This window comes from Pristis pectinata, chromosome 18 (assembly GCF_009764475.1).
Source record: "Pristis pectinata isolate sPriPec2 chromosome 18, sPriPec2.1.pri, whole genome shotgun sequence".
Lineage (NCBI taxonomy): Eukaryota > Metazoa > Chordata > Chondrichthyes > Rhinopristiformes > Pristidae > Pristis > Pristis pectinata.
In genome coordinates, this window is record NC_067422.1 from 31,047,758 (window position 1) to 31,075,685 (window position 27,928).

The window sequence follows — 27,928 nt, forward strand, 5'->3', positions numbered from 1 at the left end:
GAATGCTGGAATCTATAGGGAGTTGATATACTGTAGGGAGAATGGGATTAATGAGGGATTCATGTAAATGGGTGGTTGATAGCCTGTGTGGACTTACTGGGTTGAAGGGCTTGTTTTCATTCTATATTTCTTTATGATTCTCTTTGGCTCCCACCTACCAGAGCCATTGCTGGGGAGATTGAGGTGTCCATTTTCCTCTATTTTTAACTTTCCTTCATTATAGTGACCCCCCCCCCCTTTGCCCACCCATCTCACAACTATTCTCAGTTCCCGCTCCCCAGAGCACCTCTGTCATTTTGCTGACCTCGTCTTCAATTCATCTGACCCCTTTATTACCTCATTGATGCCCCGCCTCGTCATCTCACAGCCTTCATCTGCCTGAGTATTTCCTTCCAATCATCTGCTAAACTCTTCCCCTCCATATTCCCAACAAACCCTCTCTTTCCCATTCAGTCCCATTTTCCTCCTCAGGTGAGATCCTCTCCCCATTATCCCCGGAGTCTTCAATGCCGGATAGCAGAGGAAATGCCTGCCATATGGCATGTGATGCCTTGGTCCTTGTGATCAGTAAAATATCAGAGCCTCCTTTTCATGAGAGTTCCCTTTTGATGTCCCAAGCCAAAATCTGCTGAAGACCCTGGTGCATTGACCATGGATTGTGCACTCTGATGTTCTGAAATTTGTATTCTATAATCAGTGCTGTAGCAGGCTTGGAAATATTTGTTAGTGCAATGTAGCAGCAACCTTACTCTGTATTTAAGCTGTGTATTACTGGACCTGGTTGTTTTTTTAATGTGAAACACAGGAGTTTTACTTTGTGTGTAACCTGTATTGTACCTGCCATGGAATATTTTTATTCAGACTGTGAAGGGGAAGCTATAACCCAATATTGTTTATAACAGCCGCTCTGATTATTGCTTCAATAATTTAACCAGTAATCTTCCTCAGGACCCTGAGATCTTGCCTCTGATGCCCCTTATTTTTCTACAGTCTGCTCATGCTCAGTAAGATTGCACAGCAAGGGCAGAGCCTGGTCATGTGACCAGTGGATCTCCTTGAGGACGTGCTTTTGATTGACGATTGGTTCCTTTGTGATGTCACCTAGAGACGGCTCCATGCTCCTGGTTACGCATCGTTTTGAATCAACATGAAGCATTTCTGTTGATAGTTTCTTGGAATGAGGAAAATCTAAGTAAACCAGAAAAAAAGATTGAATCATCACCACACGAAATAGGAACTTAAAATTTGGCCAAGCTGACAGAACAAATCAAGTGGGACCAAGACAGTCAGCATGGAAGACAAAATAAATAAAGCTTCAATATCAGTTGGAAAGGTGGTAAAATCTACTGAGAACCCCATTAGTAATGAAATTGACCCAGGTAAGAGCTTCATCAATGTCTGGGAGCAGCACAATAGAAACATTCCGGTTCGACTTTTTATGTGGAAAATTGACCACAGTGTAACTTGTATTTACAGATGGCACAAAAACCATTTGATACTTAGATGTACATGAATTTACATGAGAGTCCCTTAATAAAGAGAACATACAGGAGTATGGAAAGTTAGGGATTAAGTTAAAAGGGATAATTTGAAAGAAAGGGTAGACATGAATAAATACTGGCAAGAAAATCATTGTTGGAGCAGACTCAGAAATATTTGTTAGTGCAATGCAGCAACAGCTTTATTCTGTATTTAAGCTGTGTATTACCTGCCTTGGTTGTTTTTTTAACATGAAATATAGGAGGATTTTTACTTTTGTTATGTAACCTGTGTTGTACCTGACATGGAATATTTTTCTCTCTTTCTTTTTCAATCTTTTTATTAGTTTTCAAATTAATACAGATTGATATATAGCATCAATGTTTATAAATGTAATACAAAGAGATCAGGATAGCAATCATGGCATAGGTAATCACAAAGAACAATAAAATATTAAAAAATCTGTAGATCCAACGATCTCTTAGTAAATGAATATAATATGAAAGAAAGGAAAGAAAAAGATTTATTATATAAATTTAAAAAAATAAAAATAACCCAAATCAATAAGAAAAATTATAAACAATATCAACTAAACTGAACAGAAAAATTTCAAAAAAAAAGCAAACAACAAATAAAAATGAAAAAAAAAAGACTGGGCTAAAATTTCTCAGCAGAAACAGAGCAATATTATGTCGTCAACTCCGTTCCTCTAAGTTATAAAGTTATTGAAAGGGGATCTACATCATGTGAAAATATTGGATAAGTGGACTCCAAATATCTTCAAATTTAAGCGAAGGATCAACAGTACCACTCCTAATTTTTTCCAAGTTTAAGCATGATATAGTTTGAGAAAACCATTGAAAAGTAGTAGGGGGTATTGGATCTTTCTATTTAAACAAAATGGATCGTTTGGCCATTAATGTAACAAAAGCAATCATACAGTTAGCAGAAGCAGATAAATGGCCAGACTGTATCCTTGGTAATCCAGAAATTGCAGTGATAGGGTGAGGTTGTAAAGTATTCTTCAATACATTTGAAATAATGTTAAAAATGTCTTTCCAATATTTTTCCAAAAGAGGACAGGACCAAAACATATGTGTCAAAGAAGCCACATTCGATTTACATCTGTCACATATAGGATTTATATGGTGATAAAAACGAGCTAGCTTATCTTTTGACATATGGGTCCTGTAAAACTACCTTAAACTATATCAACGAGTGTCTGGCACACATTGAAGATGTATTAACTAAATGAAGAATTTTCTTCCAAGTCTCTGTAGGTGAAGATGTCTGGAGTTCACTTTCCCATTCATTCTTAATTTTGTCCAATGATTCTGGACGTATTTTCATAATTAAATCATAGATTACTGCTGATAAGGATTAAGACCTAAATTTTTTTCCGTAGTTTCAGTTTTGTAAGGTGTTGGAAAAGAGGGTATAGTAGCTTTTAAAAAAATTCTAATCTGCAAAGATAGAAAAAAGTGTGATCTAGGCAAATTGTACTTGTTAGACAATTGTTCAAAAGATGAAAAACAGTTATCAATGAATAGATCACGAAAACATACTATTCCCTTCCTTTTCCATATGGAAAAAGCTGAGTCAACTCTGGATGGATGAAAGAAAAAATTAGATTGAATGGGACTTGACAAGTTAAAAAATTTTTATTCTGACTGTGGACAGGAAGCTATAACCCAGTATTGTTTATGATGATCTGATTATCGTTGCAATAATTCAACCATTGATCTTCCTCAAGATCCTGAGATCACGCTTCTGATATCCTTTTTTTACCATCTGATCATACTCAGTAAGGTTACACGGCAAAGTGCAGAGCCTGGTCTTGTGACCATTTGATCACCTTGACGACGTGCTTTGTGATTGGCCACTGTGATGTCACCTAGAGGTGGCTCCATGCTCCTAGTTACGTATCATTTGAATCAATTTGAAGCCTTTCTGTTGATAGTTTCTCAGAATGAAGAAAATCCAAAGAGGTTTTATCAATAAAGAGAACATAACTAAGGAAAGAGTGGATGCTATTAAGGATCAGAAAGGTAATTTATGTGTGGAAGCAGAAGAAGTGGTTAAGAAAGTGAGAGTATTGTGTAATATTGGGTGGAATAAACATAGTAAAAAAAAATGAAGTATTAAGGGGTTTAGTATCTTCCAAAGTGGATAAATCAGCAGGCCTGGATGAAGTATACGTCAGACTGTTAAAAGAATCTCTGACTGTCATTTTTCAATCCTCGCAGGTTACAGGAGTAGTGCCAGATGATTGGAACACTGTTAAGGTCGTACTGTTGTTTAAAAAGAGAGGAATGGATAAACTAAGTAACTACAAGCTAGATGGTAGTGGGAACATTATTGGAATCAGTTCCCAGGGACAGTATAAATATTCATTTAGAAAAGCAGTGAGTAATTATGAATTTTTAAAGGAAAGTTAATGGATTTTATTTATGAGGAAGAAGAAACACGAAGGATTGATGAGGGCAATGCATTTGATGTTGTTTTAGCTGGATTTTAGCAAGGTTTTTGACAAGGTCCCACTTGCTAGTTGGTCACCAAAATATATAAAAAAACATGGGATCCAAAGGAGAGCAGTAAATAGGATCCAAATTTAGCTCATTGCCAGGAAGTAAAAGATAATATTTAACAGGGTTTTTTAATGAATGCAGCACTATATTCAGCGATAGTCACAGTGTTTTTTACTTGTTCCCTTGCTTTCTAAAATGGATATTAATTAGTTGAATATAGGGGGAAAGAAATTTGGAGATGGTATAAAAATTGACTGTATAGGTGAGAGTGAGAAAGGAAGGCTTTCTGCTTTAGGAACATAGAGATGACCTAGTCTTTTGGACAGGAAAGTGTCAAATGGAAGTTAATCCAGAGAAGTACAAGGTAATGCATTCAAAGAGGTTCAACGAGGCAAGGAAATAGGCAATAAATGACAGTATATTAAAAGTATGGAGGAGCCGGGGACCTCATTTTGCATGTCAATAGATCCTCAAATGTAACAGGTCTATCAATAAGATGGTTTAAAAAAATGTGAATGCTTTCATTTATTAGGTGATGCATGGAAAATAAGAGCAGGGAGATTACATAGGCCACATCTTGTGTACTGAGTGTAGTTCTGGTCATTGCATTGCAAGGAAGATGTGATTCCACTGGAGAGGGTGCATAGGAGATTTATAAAGATGTTGCCAGGACTGTAAAATTTTAGTTGTGAAGAAATGTCCATAGTATTATGTCCTGCTTTGAATATCACACTTTAGCAAAGATGTAAAGGGATCAGAGAGGATGGAGGAGAGACTTATAAAAATACTTCCAATATTAGGGGAATTTAGTTATTTGGATAAACTGGAGAATCTGGGGATGTTCTCCTTGGAAAAGAGGAAGTTGTGAAGAGAGCCAGTACAGGACTTACAATCATGAATAATATAGACAGGGTAGACAGAAAGAAATTGTTCCCATTGGCAGATGAGTCAAGAACCAGGGGGCATAGAATGATGGACCAAACTTAGATGAGGTAAAAAATTTTTATTCAGTGAATAGTGAGAGTCTAGAATGCACTGCTAGGGGTAGGAGGGCTAATTTGCCGGGCTGTCGGGAGAGTGAAGGGGAGTGGGAGTAGCTGGATTGCTCTACATAGAACAAAGAACAGACAATCCTAGAAACACTCAGCTGGTCAGGCTGTATCTGTGGAAAGAAAAACAAAGTTAATGTTTCAATTCCTGGACCCTTCATCTGAACTGGGAAAGAGAGAAAACAAGTTAATTTTGGGTAGTAGTGAAAGTGGGGATGGGTAGAACGAAGGGAATATGTCTAATGTGGTGAGATCAGATGACCTAATGTGACAGTTAAGAAGCTGCTAAGATCAAATTTAGCCTCTTTGTGTAATGTGCTGCCAAGGGTAAATATGTGAGACATGCCCAGCAGACCAACTCTTACATGGAGTTGGTACAGAATTGAAGAGCCAAATGCCCTCCTTCGCACTCTAACCATTCTGGTATTCTGTAAAAGATTGGACAGGCTCAGGTTGGTCTCGTTAGAACAGAACTATTTTGGGTAGAATGGAGACACAAGAGATGGCAGATGCTGGAATCTGGAGCAAGAAATAAACTGCTGAAAGAACTCAACATGTCAAGCAGCATTTGTAGAGGCAAAGTGGAGGTTATAGGAGTGGGGTGATTGGAGGATTAAGGGAATATGAGAAAGGGGAATATTTGGAGAGGACAGGAAATCAGAAAGAAAGAGAATAAAGGGTAAGGGGAGTGAAGGAGAATATTTGTTAAATGTGTGAGGTGAGTTGAAGTAAATGATCATTGTATGAAGAGGACAGGAGATTGTGGTAGGGAGAGGGCAGGGAATTGGAGAGGAACCGGAAAGATACGAGAAGAGGACATCAGAGGCCACAGGATGGTTGCAGGGAGAAGTTAGGAGATTGGTGAGAAGAGGGTCTGGGAGATTAGATTGAGAGGGTGGACAGAACTGGGGTGGGAGGGGGGTGGTGTCATGCAGACAAAATATATTCAAGGTCTAAACTGGGGAATGCTGGAAGACCCATTATGTGAGTATACTGCTTTGGTAGAGAGAAGGTTGTTAATTAAGCAGCTGATGATCGAGGCAAGGGCATTGCTGTAAGAAACTCCCGCATTCATGACCTGGGTGGGGGGAGGGGAGGGGAGGGGAGGGGAAGCACAGATGAGGTCAGATGATTGATCTCTAGCGATCACAATTCTGTTTTTGTACCAGATGTGATTTCAACCAATGGGGATTTTTTTCCCCCCAATTCCCATTGATCTCAAGGAGAATCACTTTCAGTTCATTGCTGAATTAAGCACTTTTTTTGCCTGTTTGGACCAAGATTGTAATGATGTCTCGAGCTGAGCATTTGCAATTAGAAAAGTGCCACTTGATGGCACTGTTAATGATAGATCAACTCTGTTGATGATTAAGTATGGACTCAGCCATGGTAACTGGCCAGAATGGATTTATCCAGCTGCAGGTGCACAGAATAAACTTGGGCAGTTTTCCACATTCCAATGATGATGCCAATGTTACAGCTGCAGTGACATAGTTTGGCTAGAGGTACCACTACTTAAGAACAAATATTCAGCACCATGCGAGGACTCTATTAGTGCCCAGTGATGTGTGGTATTTCTAGAGCGAATCAAATTACCTAAAGACTAGTTTATGTCATGGTGCTTATCTCTGGAAGGGGCCTGCATGGACTGTAATTATTTCTTATCCTTACCATTATAATGAGACAGAAGGATGTCAATCAGCCCCATTAGATCCGTACCGGGTCCCAGGAGAGCAATCCTATTAGTCCCATCCCCCTTCTCCTTGTGTCTCTATATTCCTGCCAAGTTCTCTCTCACATATCCATCAACTCCTATTTGATTCCTTTTGCCATTAATCTAGACCAAGGGCCAATGTGTGCTCAACACAGACAACACCCAAATTCAGGTTTGAACCTGCGTCCCTGCAGTTTCACTCACCATTTCAGCCATATATTTTGCACATATGTTGGTTTCTGCCATTGTTGAGGATGGTATACGCTTGGAGCCACCTCTCTCAAAGCTGGTTACTTGTTGACCACAAGTCATAGAGCAATACAGCACGGATACAGGCCCTTTGGCCCAACGAGTTCATGCCAACCATGGTGCCCACCCAGCTAGTCCCAATTTCCTGCATTTGGCCCATATCCCTCTAAGCCTTGCCCCTCCATGTACCTAATGTGATGGGATTTGATCTATTGGTTGTGGGGTTGATTGGTTCTGTCTGTTGCCTGATGTTTTCACTGTTTATCATGCACTTCAAACTCTATTGCAGCTTCTGTGCGTTGGCAGTTCATATTTAGGTATGTTGGGTGCTGCTTCCAGCAGGTGCTCCTACTCTCTGCATTGAACCAGGATTGATTGTAATGGTAGATGTGGTTCTCTAGTTGGCCATGTAGTTGCAGATTGTGGTGGAAAACATTTCTGGACTGTTACTGGCTACAGCATCTCATAACTTCCTGCTTTGGAAATGCTAGTTTTTAATTATGATATAAAAAATACAAAACACAAAAGAATTTTCAGAATTGCAATTTTATTTCTATGGACAGGACTAACATTATTAATCAATGGTTAAGATTATGTTAAAGATGTACACATTTTGTTTTGAAACAAACTTTTGTTCATTGCTCTGGAATATTTCACTTCTACTCTTCAGAAGCCTATTGTGAAAAAGAAAAAGCATGTTATGAAATTTATACCTGGAGTGTTTTTAAATGATTACACCTTTAAATCAGGAAATATTTTGATTGAAACTGCAGTTACATGAAAGTATATCAGTATCTTACTAACATTTATTGAATGGAACAATTTCCCAGTGGATCTGAGCCAGTGTGTCTTGTAGAGTAACAGAAAAGAACTTGAACACATTATGTTACTTTTGCTGTCCTCCAATGTAAAGCATGAAAATGTTTTGTTGTTCTCAAGAGTCAATCGAGAGGTCTAGCTCCCATATTACACTGCTGATTTTATGTTGTTCTGCATTCGAGTGGCTTTGCATTAATCTGGAAATGTTGGTATAAACTGCAGTTTATTGTAATTGAGTACATGCAATTTTTAAAGTGTTTGCATCACCTTGCCACCAACATCCCAGCTTTTAGCTCTAAGCTTGTTGACTTGGGATTCTGCTATATCAGCACGCTCCTCAGCTTCTTCTAGTTCGTGCTGGACTTCCCTGAACTTGGACAGGTGAATGTTGGCTTGCTCCTCCTAAAGCGAATGCATACAGAAACTATCCTAGCAAATGCTTCCAATTGCTTACAGTCAACAAACTGAGATTGAAAATTAAATGACAAATCACAAACAGCAAACATATTAAACACACTTCTACAGTCTTAAAAATTAAGATTATTACACACTATTTTAGATCTTGGATTGTTGCCCTTCAAGCTTACCTATGGGGAAACTGGGATAAATTTCTTTCATAATTGCAACTTTAGGAATTCTTCACACAGGTGAGATGTGTTATGAAGATTCAGACCATCAGGCAGATGGTAAGACTCTGTCAAGCTGCGGAGAATTTTGACTGGCAATTTGCTTAGTTGATTCCCAATTTCAGGTAAATTCTGTAGAACAAAAACAGCAAGAACATGGCAACTGTGGTTGCATTGGAAGTCATGGATAGAATCACGGAAAAGTCATGAATTTCTATCTTTGACTTTTCATACAACGACATTTGCCATGACTTTACTGCATTTGCTTGAATTCATCTGAGGAGGAAGTGAAAAAGGCTTCTTTCTCTTTCCATTGTTTACATGCTTGTGTAGTTAGCTGAAAATAAACTATTTTGTTTATCATATCAGGGCTCTTCCTGTATTGTCACTTGTACTGAGGTACAGTGAAAAACTTGTCTTGCATACCATTCATACAGATCAATTCATTACACAGTGCATTGAGATAGTACAGAGTACATTGAGGTAGTACAGGGTAAAAACAATAACAGAATACAGAGTAAAGTGTCACAGCTGCAGGGAAGTGCATTGCAGGTAGACAATATGGTGCAAAGTCAAACAATGTATTAATGCACATAGAGAGTTGCTTGTCAAACAAATCTCCATGCTTCACAAGACCAATTAGTACGTATATGGGTGCACCTTGCCTCATGATAAAGGAGAATCAAATGGCTGAATCTTAACTTGTAAAATTTGAGGGTGGTGTTAGAAAACTGCACAAATTTTGCCATTTTGCAGGAAAGTGAGACAGGGCAATGATAACTTCGGGCTTTTGCATTCTGAGGATGAACTCAGGCTTTTTATTGAACCAAAGGCGTTTGAAGGGCATGATTCAGATCTTCAAATCTTCAAAATGTTGAGCAACACAGTTGACATTGAAGTAAGCAGGCTACCTGATTTAGACCACAAGCATAGGTTTGGAAGACTTATTCAAAATTTAAAAGCCTGCAGCTGAGTCATTATAAAGCATGTGTCTGTGTCAACTCATGGCTTTAGAGAAGATTCAATTTATGACAATGTGGAGGTAGGAAAGGAGGTTAAAACTGTGACTGCAATCATCAAATGTAACATGAACAGAATGGTTTCTGTGCCTTAATTATAAGGATAGAGAAAGGAAAAACATGAGCAAAGCAATATGGGATGTGGTAGTAGAGGTGTGGTAAGGAACAGGATAGGCTTTGTCCATGAACTCCTTTAGGGATCTGGAAGTATTTAGAACTTATCTTTGAAATGTTTTTATTTAAGGCAATTCATAAATAAACACCTTTCAGGTTTCACTAGCTAAAAGGTTAATATATCATTACACTTTTCCTTAAGTAATTCTGTATCAATAATTGAAAAGGTAAAATAAAAACTTAATGTTCCTTGTAGATGTAATTGAAACAACATTGAACAACTTTGCTATATATTTTCATAATGTAAAAGAAATCTTCAAGAGAATCGAAGTGCAGGTGGTATCCTGAATAATTACTGACAGACTCTTCAGATTGTCTCTTGTAGGCCTTAACCTTTAGCTGCAGCTTGTCCACTGGGTCCTGCAATTTCAGAATATTTTTCCTATCTTCATCTGACTGTGAATAACATGGAAGAACAAAATAATAATTAATTAGTGACACTACATTGTACCACTTCAGATAATGTGGCTTGAAGAAATTCTGACATGGCATAAGAAAAATGTCCAGTACCTGATAGGACAATTCCTTGACTCTTCTTTCATACTTGCGAACATTCTTGACAGAAACAACACCCCGTTTCTGCTCAGCCTCCAGTTCATTTTCCAGCTCATGCAGCTAAAACATTGACCAAGTCAGATCAATTGTTTCATAGCTATAACAGATCAGAAGCTTTGGTATGCAGCATACCACGTGCAAAGCATTACATCTTACCCTAGCCTCCAGTTTCTGGAGTTGTTTCTTTCCTCCTTTCATCGCCAGCTGGTCAGCCTCATCCAGGCGATGTTGCATGTCCTTCACTGTCTGCTTGAGGTTCTTCTTCATTCCTTCAAGGTGAGCACTGGTGTCCTGTTCCTTCTTCAGCTCTTCAGCCATCATGGCAGCCTTGCAATTTGAGGCAACTCAAGCTCAAAATTAGAATGATATCAATGTGATTAAAGTGAGGTAACATTTGTAAACAAAACATAAATCAATTATTAAGAGAACTTCTGACTTGTGTCAGTGATAGTCTTCTTTGCTTTCTCTTCAGCATTTCGTGACTCTTGGACAGTTTCTTCCATTTCAGATTGGAGATGATTCAAGTCAGAATCAAGCTTCTTCTTCGTATTGATGAGGCTTGTGTTCTGCACGAAAAGACAATTTCCATTGGGTTATTTTGTAGGATGAGTAAACTGTAAATAAAATTATACATCCAACTTACATAAATTTATGAACAAACCTGAGAGTGCGGCAGCTGAACCCTCTCACTGACGTCGACCAGCTCTTGTTCAGCAATTTTGCGAGACCTGTCTGTCTGTTCCAGAGCTGCTCTCATTTCTTCAATCTCAGCCTGTTGCAGGCCGCTTCTGCACTCCACCATGGCCAGTTGTTCCTTCAAGTCTTCCTGACCTCTGCAAGCATCGTTCAGCTGTAACTGGGTGTCCTGTTTGTAACATAGAAACAATTATTAGAATGTAAGAGTTTATTAAAAACATTTGCCACATATGTAAGTATGCATACATTCATGAATGTGTTTTCTTGAATAAGACCCACAACAACCTTTGTTGCTTGCAATCCCCATTCCTGCAAACTACCTCTCTTATATCTGGAAAGTTGATCCCGCTGACTCAGATGTTAGGTGGCAAGACCAGGAGCAGGGACAGATCCTCAATTGACACAATCAGGTGACTAGGGCAGGCCAGAACAAAACCAGGAAACTCCCCTAGACACTATTAACATGCAGCAAAAGCATGTCCTTAGCTTTACTGTAAGTCAATGCTGTTGAGCTTTAGCAATGATAAAGTAAAACCAGCTGAATTTAAAGCACCTTTAACAAATCAAAAGCATTAAACCAAACAAAAGCAAAAGAAATGTCATTTACCTTACTCTTGCTTTTCTTCCATGCAGCCCTGCAATCTCTGTTCAAATGAACAGACACACACATATATCCTGCATTTCTGCTAAGGAATCTCAGCAAATTATTCCTCTGCTGTCTGATTCCAGGCAGACTCTGGTTGTGCCTTGCACTTGGCCACACTCAGGCAGGAGCCCCAATTCTTGTTGGCACTTCTAGTGAGAAATGTTTGCAGTTCCACATGAACTACCAACAAATACCAGAAAAATCTAGTCCAAATTTCAAAGCTACTGACAAGAGAGAATATATTTACTTAAATATTCTAATAAGATTTTAAATGTAACCAGATAAAAATCAATCATAAATGATCAATTATACAGACCTTTAAATGACTCTGAACATTCCTGAGGTGTTCCTGTGCTTCTGAGGCCTGGCAATTAGTATGGCCCAACTGAATCTCCATTTCATTCAGATCACCCTCCATTTTCTTCTTGATTCTTAGGGCATCACTTCTGCTCCTGACTTCAGCCTCCAAAGTACTTTGCATTGTGTCCACAACTCTCTGATTCCGCTTCATTTGATCGATCTCCTCATCTTTCTCTGCAATCCTTCTGTCAACTTCCGACTTTACTTGGTTCAGTTCCAGCTGAGCACGAAGGATCTTGCTCTCTTCATGTTCCAGAGAAGCCTGCCAAACACAAAATGCTCAACACATCGCACATTTTTAATTTTGTTACAAGTACCTTTTACCAGCAGTATGCACCTTTGTATGCATTCTTCTTCATTATATAATGGAGAGGAGAATAATTGCAGGAGATCCTACGGTTTCATTGGATAAGCACTCATTTGAATAATTTAGTCAATTGCTCTAATATTTTGGATGTCAGATTTCAAAATACTATGCAAATAATTGTGATTCTAGCTAAATTAAAAGTAAGCTAAGAACTAGAAATTCCTTCAGATTTTTTAGCTATTTGTCCTACTTTAGCAATGAATTATAACCAGGTTTTTGTTGTAACATCTAAGCTTTGCAAAAAAAAAGTATGATTCAGTATGGCTCAAACCTAGAATACATCATGACAGAAATTTGGATCTTGGCCCGAGTAAGTGAACTGTGTTTTGAAACATCATTTACAAAATCCTCTTCCACAGAATTCAGCCTATTAATTATTAATGCAATTCAGTTGATCAGACTGAATTTTTAAAAATCCAATATTTGTGAACTAATTTTAGAGTTCCATTGCCTCCAAAATATACTAACTAATAGACACCTCATGGAAAATCTGACGATGAATCCTCTCCTCTCATGATAATTTGCCCTTCTCATCACCTTGCTGTCCCTCTGGTCTTCAACTGCTTTTCCATGTCCATGTTTTGCTGTTTCTCTGATCTCTGGGAAACAGGACCATGTATAGGAATGGTTTAAAAATAATTTACAGAAGGCAGATTGAAGGTTATGGAAGACTGATGGACTATTTAAAAAGAACTTAAAAATTGCGATTCAGACTATAAGTGAGGGAAGGGTCTGTTTGATTAAAGGTTTGGACCTGCCTGCACCTGGCAATGACCAATGGGATCCAATGGGTTGAGAAGGAAAGTCATACAAGGCAGTCACCTAAATTGGAGCAATGCTGAGGAAGCAAAAGCCAGGCTTACTTAATGGGCAGTGCAGATGACAACATAAGGTTTGATCTTAAATGACAGTGTGAAAAGGCATTGGAATAAGTAATCAGTTAATCATACAGTAAAGTCATAGCTGCTGGAGGATGGCTAACAGAAAGGTTGCACCTTTAGTGATGGGGGATCTGGGTGACATGTTGTCACAACCACAGTTGACAGAGGAAAATAAAATGGAAAGTATAGAAATATTGACAATAAACAATTTTAATGTTTACCGCTGCTTCCTCCAGAGCAGACTGGATTTCATTTTTTTCTTGCTCAGCTGATTTCTTTGATTTTTCCAGCTCATGGAAAGCCTTGCCACTTTCACCCAAGTGTTCGGACAAATCGGCGATCTCCTCTGTGGATAAAAGGCAAAATATAGCAGAGTTGTAATGAGAGCACTCCAACATAAATCTAAGTATTTTAAAACACCAATATTCTTAAATTTTGCAAAATATTAAGAAATAAAAGCAAAAGAATAAGACTTGTGTTGCAGGTTCTTGTTTTCTCGTTTAAGAGTCTCAAGATGATCCAAAGACTCTTCATATGCATTCTTCATTTTGAAGGCCTCTGTACTGAGAGTACGAGATTCCCTTTGAGCAGCTTCCAATTCTGCCTGGCTTTCCTCAAATTCCTGTTTCCACTCTGACAGTACCTTTATTTCACAATTGCAAATATCATGTAACAAGTATTAGATAAACAAATAAAGATAACATGAATATAACTTTCGAATCTGGGTCGTACCTTGTCAAAGTTCCTCTGCTTCTTGTCTAGAGCTGCTGCTGCTGCTGAATTTGCCCTCTCTACATCTACCATCAGATCCTCCACTTCACCCTGCAATCTCTGCTTAGTCTTTTCCAATGAAGCACATTTGGAGTTCACAGCCTCAATGTGCTCTTCTGCATCCTGCAGACGCTGAGCAAGTTTTTTCCTGAAAAATACAAACCCAGAGAAGTTTATAATAAAACTATCTAACAGAACGCGGTGCATGAACCCAGATTCCTCTGTATTACATACTTGGCCTCTTCCAATTCCTCTGTGCGCTGGATTGCATCAGTTTCATATTTTGTTCTCCACTGAGCCACTTCACTGTTGGCCTTGGACATTCCACGCTGGAGCTCAGACTTTGCCTCCAGTTCCTCTTCATATTGCTCACGGAGCAAATCACAGTCATGGCGGGCAGATTGGAGAGCATGTGCCAGAGCGCCCTTAGCCTAAAACCATTACCATGTACAATGATGAAATGATATTCAATGTCACTGTAATTATTACTAGGTGACTAAACCATGTCTTTTTGCTTCCAGTCACAATGAAAAGAAATAACTACAGGATATTACTGCCTCAAACTGTATTAATTTATAACATTGCAGTTTCAAAAATCAAATTCTGAGATGGTACGTATTTTTGTAGAGATTGCTTTCTGAAACGAATATCTCAAATTATTTTGGTACCTTTGTTTCTTCCTCCAGCTGTCTCTTGAGTTCCTCGAGCTGTTGGGGATATCCTTGTTTCCCTCTTGTCAGCCGAGATATCAAGGCCTCTTTCTCCTCCACCTGGCGGTTCAGTTCCCCTGCAAATTAGAAGAGTTTGCAAGTGAACCCTTGCAAAATAGGATCATATTTTCTACACGATAAAGAACAAAACTAGAATTAATCACTACCGTTTTCTGTTCCAAGATGTGCTTTTTGGGTTGTTAAGTCAGCGATCAAACGTTGATGCTCATCGTGTTTGGTCTTCAGTTCACTGACCTGGTCCTCCAGAGTCCGCGCCACTTTCTCAAGGTTTGCCTGAAAACAAAACAACCAGTTTTTTTAGAGATGCAAAACCATCTGGACAACACTTACAAGTTAAGATTAATTATAGAACTGTCGTATGTAGTGTCATCCGTCACTGTACCTTAGCTTTAGACACTGACTCCATGTTGCTGGCAGGGTCATCAATTTCCATCTTCAGCTCACTCTTTTCCTTCTCAAGTTTCTGCTTCACACGTTGCAGGTTGTCGATTTGTTCCCCAAGTTCTGCAACACTGTCAGCCTGCTTCTTGCGAAGAGCAGCGGCTGTGGCTTCATGCTGGAGGGTCGATTCTTCCAGATCACGGCGCATTTTCTGAAATTCTGCCTCTCTTTTCTTGTTCATTTCAATCTGAGCTGCAGTTGCCCCACCGGCTTCTTCCAGTCGCTCACTGATCTCTTCAAGTTCCCGAGAAAGATCGGCTCTCTGTTTCTCAGTCTTAGCACGAGCGGCACGTTCAGCTTCAATTTCTTCCTCAAGCTCCTCAATACGAGCCTTAAAATAAGCAAACATTGATTATAATAATGGAACCAATAATATCAGTTCAAACATGTGACCTTCACTGAGTGGCATTGATAATTTCACTGGACATGTACATCACCTGCAATTCTTTAATCTTTTTCTGCAGCTGGGAAGCCATTGCCTGCTCATCTTCAACTTTGCTTTGAAGCTGGCTGATTTCAAACTCTTTCCTTTAAAAATTAAGGAAATATATGCTAAACCAATCAATTTTTTTCGTATTATTAATTAACTCACACAAGAAACCTGTTTATATATGGAACAATTCCAACAATTAGGTGACTTGTTGGGAATAATTAAAATGCACTTTAATTCTTCTGTTAACATGAGTGTACTTATTTATAGAATAAAAGTGACCTATTTCTATTCATTCAATCAAGTCATTTCTCAAGAAAATATACACATAGTTCTTAATCCTTTTACAGAAGTGCAATACATGTCAAGAGAACTGAAGCAATACATTATGAAAAGAATCAGCATGCCTAGGCTCAATACTGACTTCTTTAGTTTCTCATCCAGTTGCTGCTTGTCATTCTCCAAATCCATTGTTACTTCTTGTGACAGCTTCAAGTCACCTTCTAGCTTTCTCTTAGCACACTCGAGATCCATGCGGAGTTTCTTCTCCTGCTCCAGAGAACCTTCAAGCTTTTTAAGGAAAATAACATATTTTCAGAACATACTTCAGATTCTGAGATTTCCTCAAATTGATTTGATTGGTTATGGTTTAAACACCTACATCATCAACTTGTTGTTCCAATTTAGCCTTTGTCTTAGTCAGAGTGTTAACTTTGTCTTCCTCGGCCTGGAGGTCATCCAAAGTCTGCTGGTGGGCCTCCTGGAGGGCTTTCTTTCCCTTTGTTATTTTAGCAATGTTTTCATCAAGACTAGCCATCTCTTCAGTAAGGTTTTTAACCTATGTTCAGCAAACAAAAATGAACAGAATAATTCAATGCAAAGTAACCAATGTATAGCAAATACTTTCATGTGCTGTACATCAATTAGACGTCAAAATCACCTTGTTCTCTGTGGCATATTTTTCTTTTTCAACTTTGGCTAAGGTGAGCTCCAAGTCATCAATATCTTTCTTCAGTTCTGAACACTCATCCTCCAGTTTCCTTTTCTTAGCTGTCAGCTCAGCATTTATCTCCTCTTCATCTTCCAGTCTTTCATTAGCTTCCTTCAATTTAACCTCCAGTTGAATTTTATTTTTAATCAGTCCCTCACATCTTTCTTCTGCATCTGCCAGAGTTTCAGTTTCCTGCAATAAAATGATACAATGAATTATACCAGGCTATGGCATCACAGGTAGATAGGGTCATAAAGAGAGCTATTGGAACATTGACGTTCATACATCAGGGCATTGAGTGCAGGAGTTGGGATGTTATGCTGAAGTTGTATAAGATGTTGGTGAGGCCAAACGTAGAGTATTGTGTGCAGTTCTGATCACCTACCTGCAGGAAAGATATCAATAAGCTTGAAAAAGTTCAGGGAAAATTTACACAGATGTTGCTGGGATTTGAGGACTTGAGTTATAGGGAAAGGCTGAATAGGTTAGGACTTTATTCCCTGGAGCACAGGAGAATGAGTGGAGATCTTATAGAGGTATACAAAATTATGAGAGATATAAATAGGGTGAATGCATGCAGGCTTTTTCCCCTCAAGTTGGGTGAGACTAGAACTAGAGGTCAGAGGTTTAGGGTGAAAGGTGAAATATTTAAAAGGAATCTGAGGGGGAGCTACTTCACTCAGAGGGTGGTACAAGTGTGGAACGAGATGCCAGCAGAAGTAGTGGATGCAGGTTCAACTGTAACATTTAAGAGAAGGTGGGTAGGTGCATGGATGAGAGAGGTATGGAGGGCTATGGTCCAGGTGCTGGTAGATGGGACTAGGCAGAAATCCAGGCCGACATGGACTAAATGAGCTGAAGGGCTTGTTTCTGTGCTGTAGTGGTCTATGACTCTTCGTGTTTTGTAGTTTGTATACATGTATAACCACACAAAGATAGTCAATGTAGATACTGCTTGGACTTGAAGTTGGAGATCATTCTTTTCCTGTACAAGAGCCACCATTTTTTCTTCTAATTCCTTCCTCCATGCTTCAGATTTGGTAAGTGCCTCTTTAGTTTTCTCAAACTCTTCTTTCATATTTCCTTTTCAGTTTCAGCACTCTTCAGAAGAGGTTTGATCTTGAAGTACAGTTGCATCCATGGCCAGTGTTTGACATTTGTGAATGCACGGATGTTGTACTGTAGGGTGTACAGTGCTTCCCTAAAGGACACAGGAAGATGAACAGATATTACAATATTCTGTTTATGGAGTAAAATGCAGTATTCATGCATGATATATTTTTACTGGCTATTTTGAAAAGCAATGTTTACCTCCTTTCCATCATTCTCTTAAATTCAACCCTCATCAAGTAGCTACGGCATATAGCCTGAGTGCAGGAATCTAGCTGCGCCAACTTTTCATCTCTCATCTCTTCAAGTAAACCTAGGAGACCAGCCTTGAAGAACACCTTAAACAAAGCAAGTGATCACTTTTCAGTTCTCAAAATATAACACATTTTAGAAGCACAGTTTAATCTGTTTTTATGATCATTGGAACACCAGAAAATTTGTGAAGCACATGCATTTTGCACAACTGACCAATATGGAATAGTTTTGAATGGAAATGAACTTGCTCCATATATGCAGTTACATATGGAACATAACAGTAACAGTATATCTATTCACTTGTTTCTAAGATTACATTCAAAACTAAATTCATAATTCCTCATCTTGTTATTTCAGATAAAGGGACTTGTAATTTCAACATAATTACCTTCGTGTGTCCAAATTTGTACTGGGTGTGATCTACGTCAATGGATCCCAATAACTTCTCAGATGCTTTCTTGCTATCGATGAACTGACCTTCGGGAATGGCACTTGCATTTAGAATTCGGTATCTGTTGCATTAGAGTATTACACAGGTTATTGTTGATTTTCTTCAGAACCAAATATATTGAACAACTGATTTGGATGGAAAAGGGAAAAGGTAAGTGTGGACTTTGAGATTTTTTACCTTTGCTTAAAGTCACCGTAGATGATTCTGCTTGGGAATCCCTTTCTGCAAATTCTGATACCTTCCAGCACACCATTGCACCTCAATTGGTGTATGACAAGGAAATTATCCATAGCACCTGGGGTTTACAACAAGAACATAATTATTAAATTAGAAAACAAAGTTTGTTTTCTATGACATATTGAGTTAAAAGTTGAAGATTGTTGCTGTTACTCAATGTAATAATAATAATATCTATCTATAACAGTGGAGTGCAGCCATAAAAACACTACTTGCCTGGTGTCTTTGTCTCATTGGGGATGATACAACACACAAAATGTGGGTGTGTGGTTCTCAGGTTAGTCATCAGCTTGCCCAAGTTTTCCTGTGAGGTGAACAATAAGCCAATAGAGGCAATTACAAAAATGTTAATTACTTTGACACATTTAAATCAATGACTAAAATTAATTTCAAATCAATCCAAAATTATTAAATTTTTGTTCAAAAGATAGTGCAGAATGAATGTGGAAGAGAAAATCTTACCCTAAACAGAGCAGATGCTGTCTGGAATGAACCACCCTTCTTTTTGCCTCCTTTCTTGCCACCACTTTCAGCTATAAAGAAACAAAAAATTTATTTGTTTTCAACAAATTTATTTGTTCTAAACAAATTAGGGAAGGGAAGAAAGCAGTGCTGGTAAAAATATCATTGCTAATAACCATGTTTTTCAGATCTTTACCTTCAGGAGCTGCGGCATAGAGATGAGCCAAGAGTTTCACTGATGACTTCTGGAACAGCCCAGTTACAATGTCATTCAGTGGATCCTTGATCTTATCCAGCCAGCCAGTAACGTTGTAGTCCACAGTACCAGCATAATGGACCAGCGAGAAGTGAGCTTCAGCCTTTCCTTTGGCAGGCTTGGGCTTCTGGAAGTTGTTTGACTTGCCAAGATGCTGATCATACAGTTTATTCTTGAAGGAAGTGTCTGAGGCCTTGGGGACAATACACTCCTCCTCAAGGATTGAGAAGATACCCATAGGCTGTGGGAATCACAGTGTTTATTTTCATACATCTTTTCCATTGATATAATACAAGATAAATATTTAATTCCAATTAATGTCCTACTTATCATTACCCACCTTCTCAATGAGTTCAATGCAAGCAGTCAGATCCATCCCAAAGTCAATGAATTCCCATTCAATTCCTTCCTTCTTGTACTCCTCTTGTTCCAGAACAAACATGTGGTGGCTGAAGAACTGCTGCAGTTTCTCATTAGTGAAGTTGATACATAACTTCTCCAAGCTGTTGAACTGAACAAGTGAGGAGATTTCTGGTGTTATTTAATCACTAGATATCCTTTTTAGTGTCTAGTCTTTAGTGTGAATTTTAGATCATTTCTTTTGTTGATTTTTATATTTTTGATCCTTACATCAAAAATTTCAAAACCGGCAATATCCAGCACACCAATGAAATACTGCCTGGCCTGCCTTGTGACCAGTTGTTGATTGATACGGATGACCATCCATAAGAACATTTTCTCCAACATGGATTTGGCAAGAGCATCAATTGAGTTGTAGACCTGAAGGAACACAATCTACATTTTAGCTGAAGGCAGCACCCTAAATGAAATAGTTTAAACATTGTGCACATTGAACTTTACTAAATGTCTTGGTAACTGTACCTGCTGAACAGTCTGACCTTTGGTCACCAATTCATTGCCAACCTGTACTCATGGATAGCACAATGCTTTTAGCAAATCTGCTGAGTTTAGACCAGTCAGGTAGGCAACTTTGTTGGCATCTGACGTAAGATAAGGACAATTGATTAAATTTGATAATGCCAATGAATTATTCTTTGGGAAAAATAACATTTGCATTTTATCTTCTCTTATAAAGACACAGAAGGCAGCCAAAGGGACCTTGGTATCATTCTGGCTCCCTTGGGAGAAATGCCATTCGTTTCATTCCCTTTCAGACTGTTTCCTGTACACCTGTCAGCTATTGTCTCAGAAAAATTGTTATAGAAATATCACTGAAAAACTGTCAGGAGGTTTAATATTTCTGTGTGTATGGAACTGCTGTCATTTCTCTGGAAAATCTGGGCCCCTGAGTTAACAAGTTGGCTAGTAGATTCAGCAAACCTTACTTTAATGTTTTACATAGAAACATAGAAAACCTACAGCACAATTCAGGCCCTTCAGCCCACAAAGCTGTGCCGAACATGTCCCTAGCTTAGAAATTACTAGGCTTACCCATAGCCCTCTATTTTTCTCAGCTCCATGTACCTATCCACAAGTCTCTGAAAAGACCCTATTGTATCCGCCTCCACCACCGTTGCCGGCAGCCCATTCCACACATTCACCACACGCTGAATAAAAAACTTAACCCTGACATCTCCTCTATACCTACTCCCCAGCACCTTAAACCTATGTCCTCTTGTGGCAACCATTTCAATCGTGGGAAAAAGCCTCTGACTATCCACACGATCAATGCCTCTCATCATCTTATACACCTCTATCAGGTCCCCCCTCATCCTCCATCGCTCCAAGGAGAAAAGGCCGAATTCCCTCAATCTGTTTTCATAAGGCATGCTCCCCAATCCTGGCAGCATCCTTGTAAATCTCCTCTGCACCCTTTCTATGGCTTCCACATCCTTCCTGTAGTGAGGCGACCAGAACTGAGCACAGTACTCCAAGTGGGGTCTGACCAGGGTCCTATATAGCTGCAACATTACCTCCTGGCTCCTAAATTCAATTCCACGATAGATGAAGGACTATACACCATATGCCTTCTTAACCACAGAGCCAACCTGTGCAGCTGCTTTGAGGGTCCTATGGACTCAGACCCCAAGATCCCTCTGATCCTCCACACTGCCAAGAGTCGCCCCATTAATACTATTCTCTGCCATCATATTTGACCTACCAAAATGAACCACTTCACACTTATCTGAGTTGAACTGCATCTGCCACTTCTCAGCGCAACTTTGCATCCTATCTATGTCCTGTTGTAACCTCTGACAGCCCTCCACACTATCCACAACACCTCCAACCTTTGTGTCATCCGCAAACTTACTAACCCATCCCTCCACTTCCTCATCCAGGTCATTTATAAAAATCACAAAGAGTAGAGGTTCTTGGAAATATATCAATTTTGCACCAAATAACTAACATAAATACAACTATGAACAATAGAGTGAGTCTGGTTTCGGATGGGTCTTTGGTGGAAAAAACACATAGCATAGCAATGTTGTGGTACAGAAGATTAATTACATAAATAATTGTTGGGGATGCAGACAATCTTGACAAAATATTATGGCACTGATTACATTATAATGAAGTGCGGTATTATTTTGAATTTTATATACATTTACAGATGCAGAGCTGAAATGAATTGTCACCTTCTGTGCCATCAGGCTCTGCCTGCTCCTCATGCTGCTTTTGCTTGAATTTCATGTTGCCCATGTGCATCACAGCTCCAGTCAGTTTGCAGATGCCCCACTTCTCATCATTGGTGAAGCCAAGGATATCAATGGCAGTCTGTACATCGAAATAAATGATTGCATGTTGATAATGTTGCATTGAAACCATTATTAAAACAGTAGAAACTTTCAAAAATTACTTTGAGAAGTCCTCATTGCTGGACCTTAACCTGAGAAATCCCAGAAACATATTTTTCTTATTTGACTACACATAAACAATGCTGGGGCCAACCATTGTAATTATTTTCATTATTTGTTTCTAACCCGAATCACCTTCATTCTTGTGATGTATATTTTGTGTGGCAAAATGGATTGATGGTGGTGATTGCTTGAAAAGGTACAATGGATAGGTCAGAATAAGGAGCTACAGATGAAAGTGTGCAGCAACTACTTACATCAGTGGCCACCAATTCTTCTGAATCGTCAATACTCTTGACTGTAATCTCACCCTGGCTGATATATGGATAATCATAAGGATTGGTGGTAATCAGACAAGACTCTGCAAAATAAATATTTTGCAGAAAGACATGAGCAACAAACAAAAGGCACCAAATAACCCAAGAAAATATAATCCTTCAATTCACCACTTGTTAGAATCATAGAATCATAGAACAGTACAGCACAATACAGGCCCTTCAGCCCACAATGTTGTGCCGACCTTTAAACCTCGCCTAAGACTATCTAATCCCTTCCCCCCAACATATCCCTCTATTTTAAATTCTTCCATATGCTTATCAAGCAATCTCTTCAATTTGACCAATGTACCTGCCTCCACCACCACCCCAGGCAGCGCATTCCATGCCCCAACCACTCTCTGGGTAAAAAACCTCCCTCTGATATCTCCCTTGAACTTCCCACCCATTACTTTAAAGCCATGCCCTCTGGTATTGAGCATTGGTGCCCTGGGAAAGAGGCGCTGGCTGTCTATCTATTCCTCTTCATATTTTGTATACCTCTATCATGTCTCCTCTCATCCTCCTTCTCTCCAAAGAGTAAAGCCCTAGCTCTCTTAGTCTCTCTTCATAATGCACCCTGGTAAATCCTGGCAAATCTCCTGGTAAATCCTGGTAAATCTCCTCTGCACCCTTTCCAACGCTTCCACATCCTTCCTACAATGAGGCAACCAGAAATAGACACAGTGCTCTTAGTGTGGTCTAACCAGAGTTTTGTAGAGCTGCATCATTACCTCATGGCTCTTAAACTCGATCCCACGTCTAATGAAAGCTAACATCCCATAAGCTCTCTTAACTACCCTATCCACCTGTGAGGCAACTTTCAGAGATCTGTGGATATGAACCCCCAGATCCCTCTGCTCCTCCACACTACCAAGAATCCTGCCATTAACTTTGTACTCCACCTTGGAGTTTGTCCTTCCAAAGTGTACCACCTCACACTTCTCCGGATTGAACTCCATCTGCCACTTCTCAGCCCAGCTCTGCATCCTATCAATGTCCCTCTGCAATCTTCGACAGTCCTCCACACTATCCACAACACCACCAACCTTTGTGTCATCTGCAAACTTGCCAACCCACCCTTCTACCCCCTCATCCAAGTCACTAATAAAAATCACGAAAAGTGGAGGTCCAAGAACCGATCCTTGTGGGACACCACTAGTCACAGCCCTCCAGTCTGAATGCACTCCCTCTACCACAACCCTCTGCTTTCTACAGGTAAGCCAATTCTGAATCCACATAGTCAAGCCTCCCTGGATCCCATGCCCTCTGACCTTCTGAAGAAGCCTACCATGCGGAACCTTGTCAAATGCCTTACTAAAATACATGTAGACCACATCTACTGCACTACCCTCATCAATCTTCCTGGTCACCTCCTCAAAGAACCCTATCATTCTTGTGAGACATGATCTGCCCTTCACAAAGCCATGCTGGCTGTCCCTGATCAGACCACAATTCTCTAAATGCCCATAGATCCTATCTCTAAGAATCTTTTCCAACAGCTTGCCCACCACAGATGTAAGGCTCACTGGTCTATAATTCCCTGGACTATCCCTACTTCCTTTTTTGAATAAGGGGACAGCATTTGCCACCCTCCAATCCTCCGGTACCATTCCCATGGGCAACGAGGACTCAAAGATCCTAGCCAATGGTTCAGCAATCTCCTCCCTCACCTCGCGGAGCAGCTTGGGGAATATTCCGTCAGGCCCCGGCAACTTATCTGTCCTAATATTTTCTAACAGCTCCAACACATCCTCCCTCTTGATATCTACATGCTCCCGAACATTAACCTTACCAACACTGTCCTCAGCGTCACCAAGGCCCCTCTCCTTGGTGAATACTGAAGAGAAGTATTCATTGAGGACCTCCCCCACTTCCACAGCTTCCAGGCACATCTTCTCACCTTTGTCCCTAATCGGTCCTACCTTCACTCTCATCATCCTTCTGCTCTTCACATAAGTGAAAAAAGCCTTGGGATTTTCCTTAAACCTACTCGCTAAGGCCTTTTCATGTCCCCTTCTTGCTCTCCTCAGCCCCTTCTTACATTCCTTCCTTGCTACCCTATATTCCTCAAGAGACCTGTCTGATCCTTGCTTCCTAAGCTTTATGAACTCTACCTTCTTTTTCCTAACCAGTTGTTCCACCTCTTTTGTCACCCATGGTTCCTTCACCCTGCCATTCCTTCTCTACCTCACCAGGACAAATTTATCCCTAACATCCTGCAAGAGATCCCTGAACAACGATCACATCTCCATAGTACATTTCCCTTCAAAAATGTCATCCCAATTCACACTTGCAAGTTCTAGCCTTATAGCCTCATATTTTTCCTGCCCCAATTAAATATCTTCCAGTACTCTTTGCTCCTATCCTTGTCCGTGACAATGCTAAAGGTTAGGGAGCAGTGGTCACTGTCCCCCAAATGCTCACCCACTGAGAGATCTGTCACCAGACCCGGTTCATTACCTAATACTAGATCTAATATGGCATTCCCTCTAGTCGGCCTGTCAACATACTGTGACAGGAATCCATCCTGAACACACTTTACAAACTCTGCCCCATCTAAACCTTTGGTACTAAGCAGGTGCCAATCAATATTTGGGAAGTTGAAGTCTCCTATGTTAATAACCCTGTTTTCTTGAACCTTTCCAAAATCTGCCTCCTAATCTGCTCCTCAGTATCCTTGCTGCTACCGGGGGGGCCGATAGAATACTCCCAGTAGAGTAACTGCTCCTTTCTTGTTCCTAACTTCCACCCATACTGACTCTAGAGAGAATCCTTCTACATTATCCACCCTTTCTGCAGCTGTAATAGTATCCCTGACCAGTAACACCACCCCTCCTCCTCTTCTCCCCCCTCCCTATCCATTTTAAAAAACTGGAATCCAGGAACATTTAGTATCCATTCCCGCCCTGGTGACAGCCAAGTCTCTGCAAGAGCCACAATATCATAGTTCCATCTATCTATCCAAGCTCTCAGTTCATCTCCCTTATTCCTGATACTGGATTCTGTTTTTATCCAATATGGGTCTCATTGTCTCTTTTCAGAGACATCAGTAAAGGATTGTAGACAGAAAAACATATTTACAAAATGCAAAGCAAATAATATTGACATTTTTGAGTAAAACATCATGTTCCATTAAGTGACAAAATGATTCATTTCTAACAAATGCAATTGTAGGCAGACATCAGAAATATATAGGTAGCAACATATCAAGACTGAATCTTACCAACAATTTCTGGTTTGTGATTGGTCATCATCTGGTAGAAGATGTGGTAACTCCTTTCAGCTTTCAACTGGAATGTCACTCTGGATTTTTCCAGTAGATCTGCAGAGACACGAGCAAATGCAGATGTAATGAAGAACAGGTCAACCTATCAATAATTTGATTAACAAGTGAACTCTCGTTCCACTGCACTTACAGGTTTCAATGTCAGCAGAAGCCAATTTCCCGGTGGTACCGAAGTGAATCCTGATGAATTTACCCTTGAAATGTAAAGAAAATGCATTTTTGAAAACAATTGCACACCAGGGGTGCATGGTATAATTTGCGCAGAACATCTCAATCGACACGCTGGTCTGTTAGTCAATACCAGGCACACTGTGGGGTTTGCTAAACCTTAGAAAATGTTCTAGAAACTTACAAAACGAGATGAATTGTCGTTTCTCACAGTCTTGGCAATACCGAAGGCTTCCAAGAGGAGATTAGCCTGGATGATTTGATCCTCCAGGGACCCCTGCAACATAATTTTGATATTAGCACCTGGAACATACATCATTTTAGGAAATTAATTTCGACCTGAACAATAAGAAGCTGTCAGATTGTGTGGTATCAGTTCTGCCTCACCTGCATCTTCCCGGATGCTTGAGCCTCCTTCTTCTTGGATGGGTCACTGGTAGCTCCAACCGAAGCGAAGTACTGGATGACACGTTTCGTGTTCACAGTCTTCCCGGCACCGGATTCTCCGCTGGGAGCAGAACATGAAGAAATCAACAAATGCCGAACTAACAGGTGGGATGAATAAAGAATTGGGTGAACTACAAATTCTAAAAGAAAGCTTGGCCAATGAGAAGTTTGGAGAGGGAAGGTGCACTAAATTATGAATGGAGCAGTCCCGTAACTTAATGCAGTGAGTGAGAACTTCATGGTATGTTGGACACTATTCTGCTCTGATCATGCGGGAGAAACAAACTTCTGCAATGATTCAATTTTATACATTTTCCTTGTCTTTTTATGTTTAAAAACGTGGAGCGATTTAAAGTCAGCGCCGCACAAGAGCATTAATTGGAGGGTTGCAGAGGTCTCGTATGTTCACAGAGATGGAAGATGTTACGGAAGGGGGAAGGCCAGGGAGGAATTATGAATTCTCATGAGGTGTCGCTGGGGTGGAATCAGGTGAGCACAGAGCCAGACAGGACTTGACAGGAATGGGGCGAAGGGCAGCGACATTTTCGGCGAATATGGATTGAGGAAAATGGGAGGAAGGGCGGGTGACAGTTGGAGTAGACGAGGGAAGCGCAGAAGAGAGTTTCAGCAGAAACTGCATTTACAAGGCAATGTCGCAGATGCAATGGATCTGCCATCCGACACAATCGCGCGTCTACCAGAAAGGAATCAAACTCTATCGGAACGAGCAGAATCAGTAACACTCACGTGATCAGGATGGACTGGTTTTCACGATCTGGGAAGAGGAAAACAACAAGTGTGCAGAGTTCAAATAGCAGAGAGAGGTATAGCTTTGTTCCGTGCTTTAGCTACAACTCGAAAGTAATTAAATTCGGCATTAAGCAGCAAAGAAGTATCATAATTAAAGCCTGGGCCACCCACCAGTCTGCATGAACTGATAGGCGTTGTCAGAGATGGAGAAGATGTGGGGAGGAGCCTCTTGCCGCTTCTTCCCTCTGTACCCGGACACAACCTCGGGATCGTACACTGGCAACCACTTGTAGGGGTTCACAGTGACGCAGAACAACCCGGAGTAGGTCTAAAGTGGCAGAAAGGAATTAGAATTTCTCATTTACTCAAAAGTTGTCGTTTTGCGATATTAAACTCCAGAACTTACATAGATCATCCAGGCTGCATAACGCTCTTTGAGGTTATACAACACGGATGCCTCGTTCAGGTGGGTCATCATGGCCATGTCTTCGATTTTATCGAACTTTGGAGGGTTCATTGGCAGGACATCTTCGTCTTTAACGGTTACGGTCTGAAAGTAATCAACAGGCAAATCTAAAATGTGGCAACGGGACGGACAGGAGGAGATCAGAATAATGTGTTCCTGTATAAACGTTCAACTGACCCTCTTGTCTGCTGAGGTCTCCACGGTGGCTTTGCCTCCCTCCCTGCTCTTGACCGTGCCTTTCACGTACAGTTCTTTGTCATCGGGGACATAACAGGCGGTCTTGGCGTCGAACGGTCTGTTCTGCGCTTCAAGCCTTTCCTTATCCGACTTCCGTAAATACGGCGCCGCCTTTCCAAACGCTGCCATTTCCGAATCCCCCAT

General features: G+C 40.1%; 1 pseudogene; it reads right to left on the reverse strand.

Annotated features, from left to right (window-relative positions):
• Positions 1 to 121: 121 nt before the first annotated feature.
• Positions 122 to 27,928, reverse strand: LOC127580129 (myosin-4-like; annotated as a pseudogene).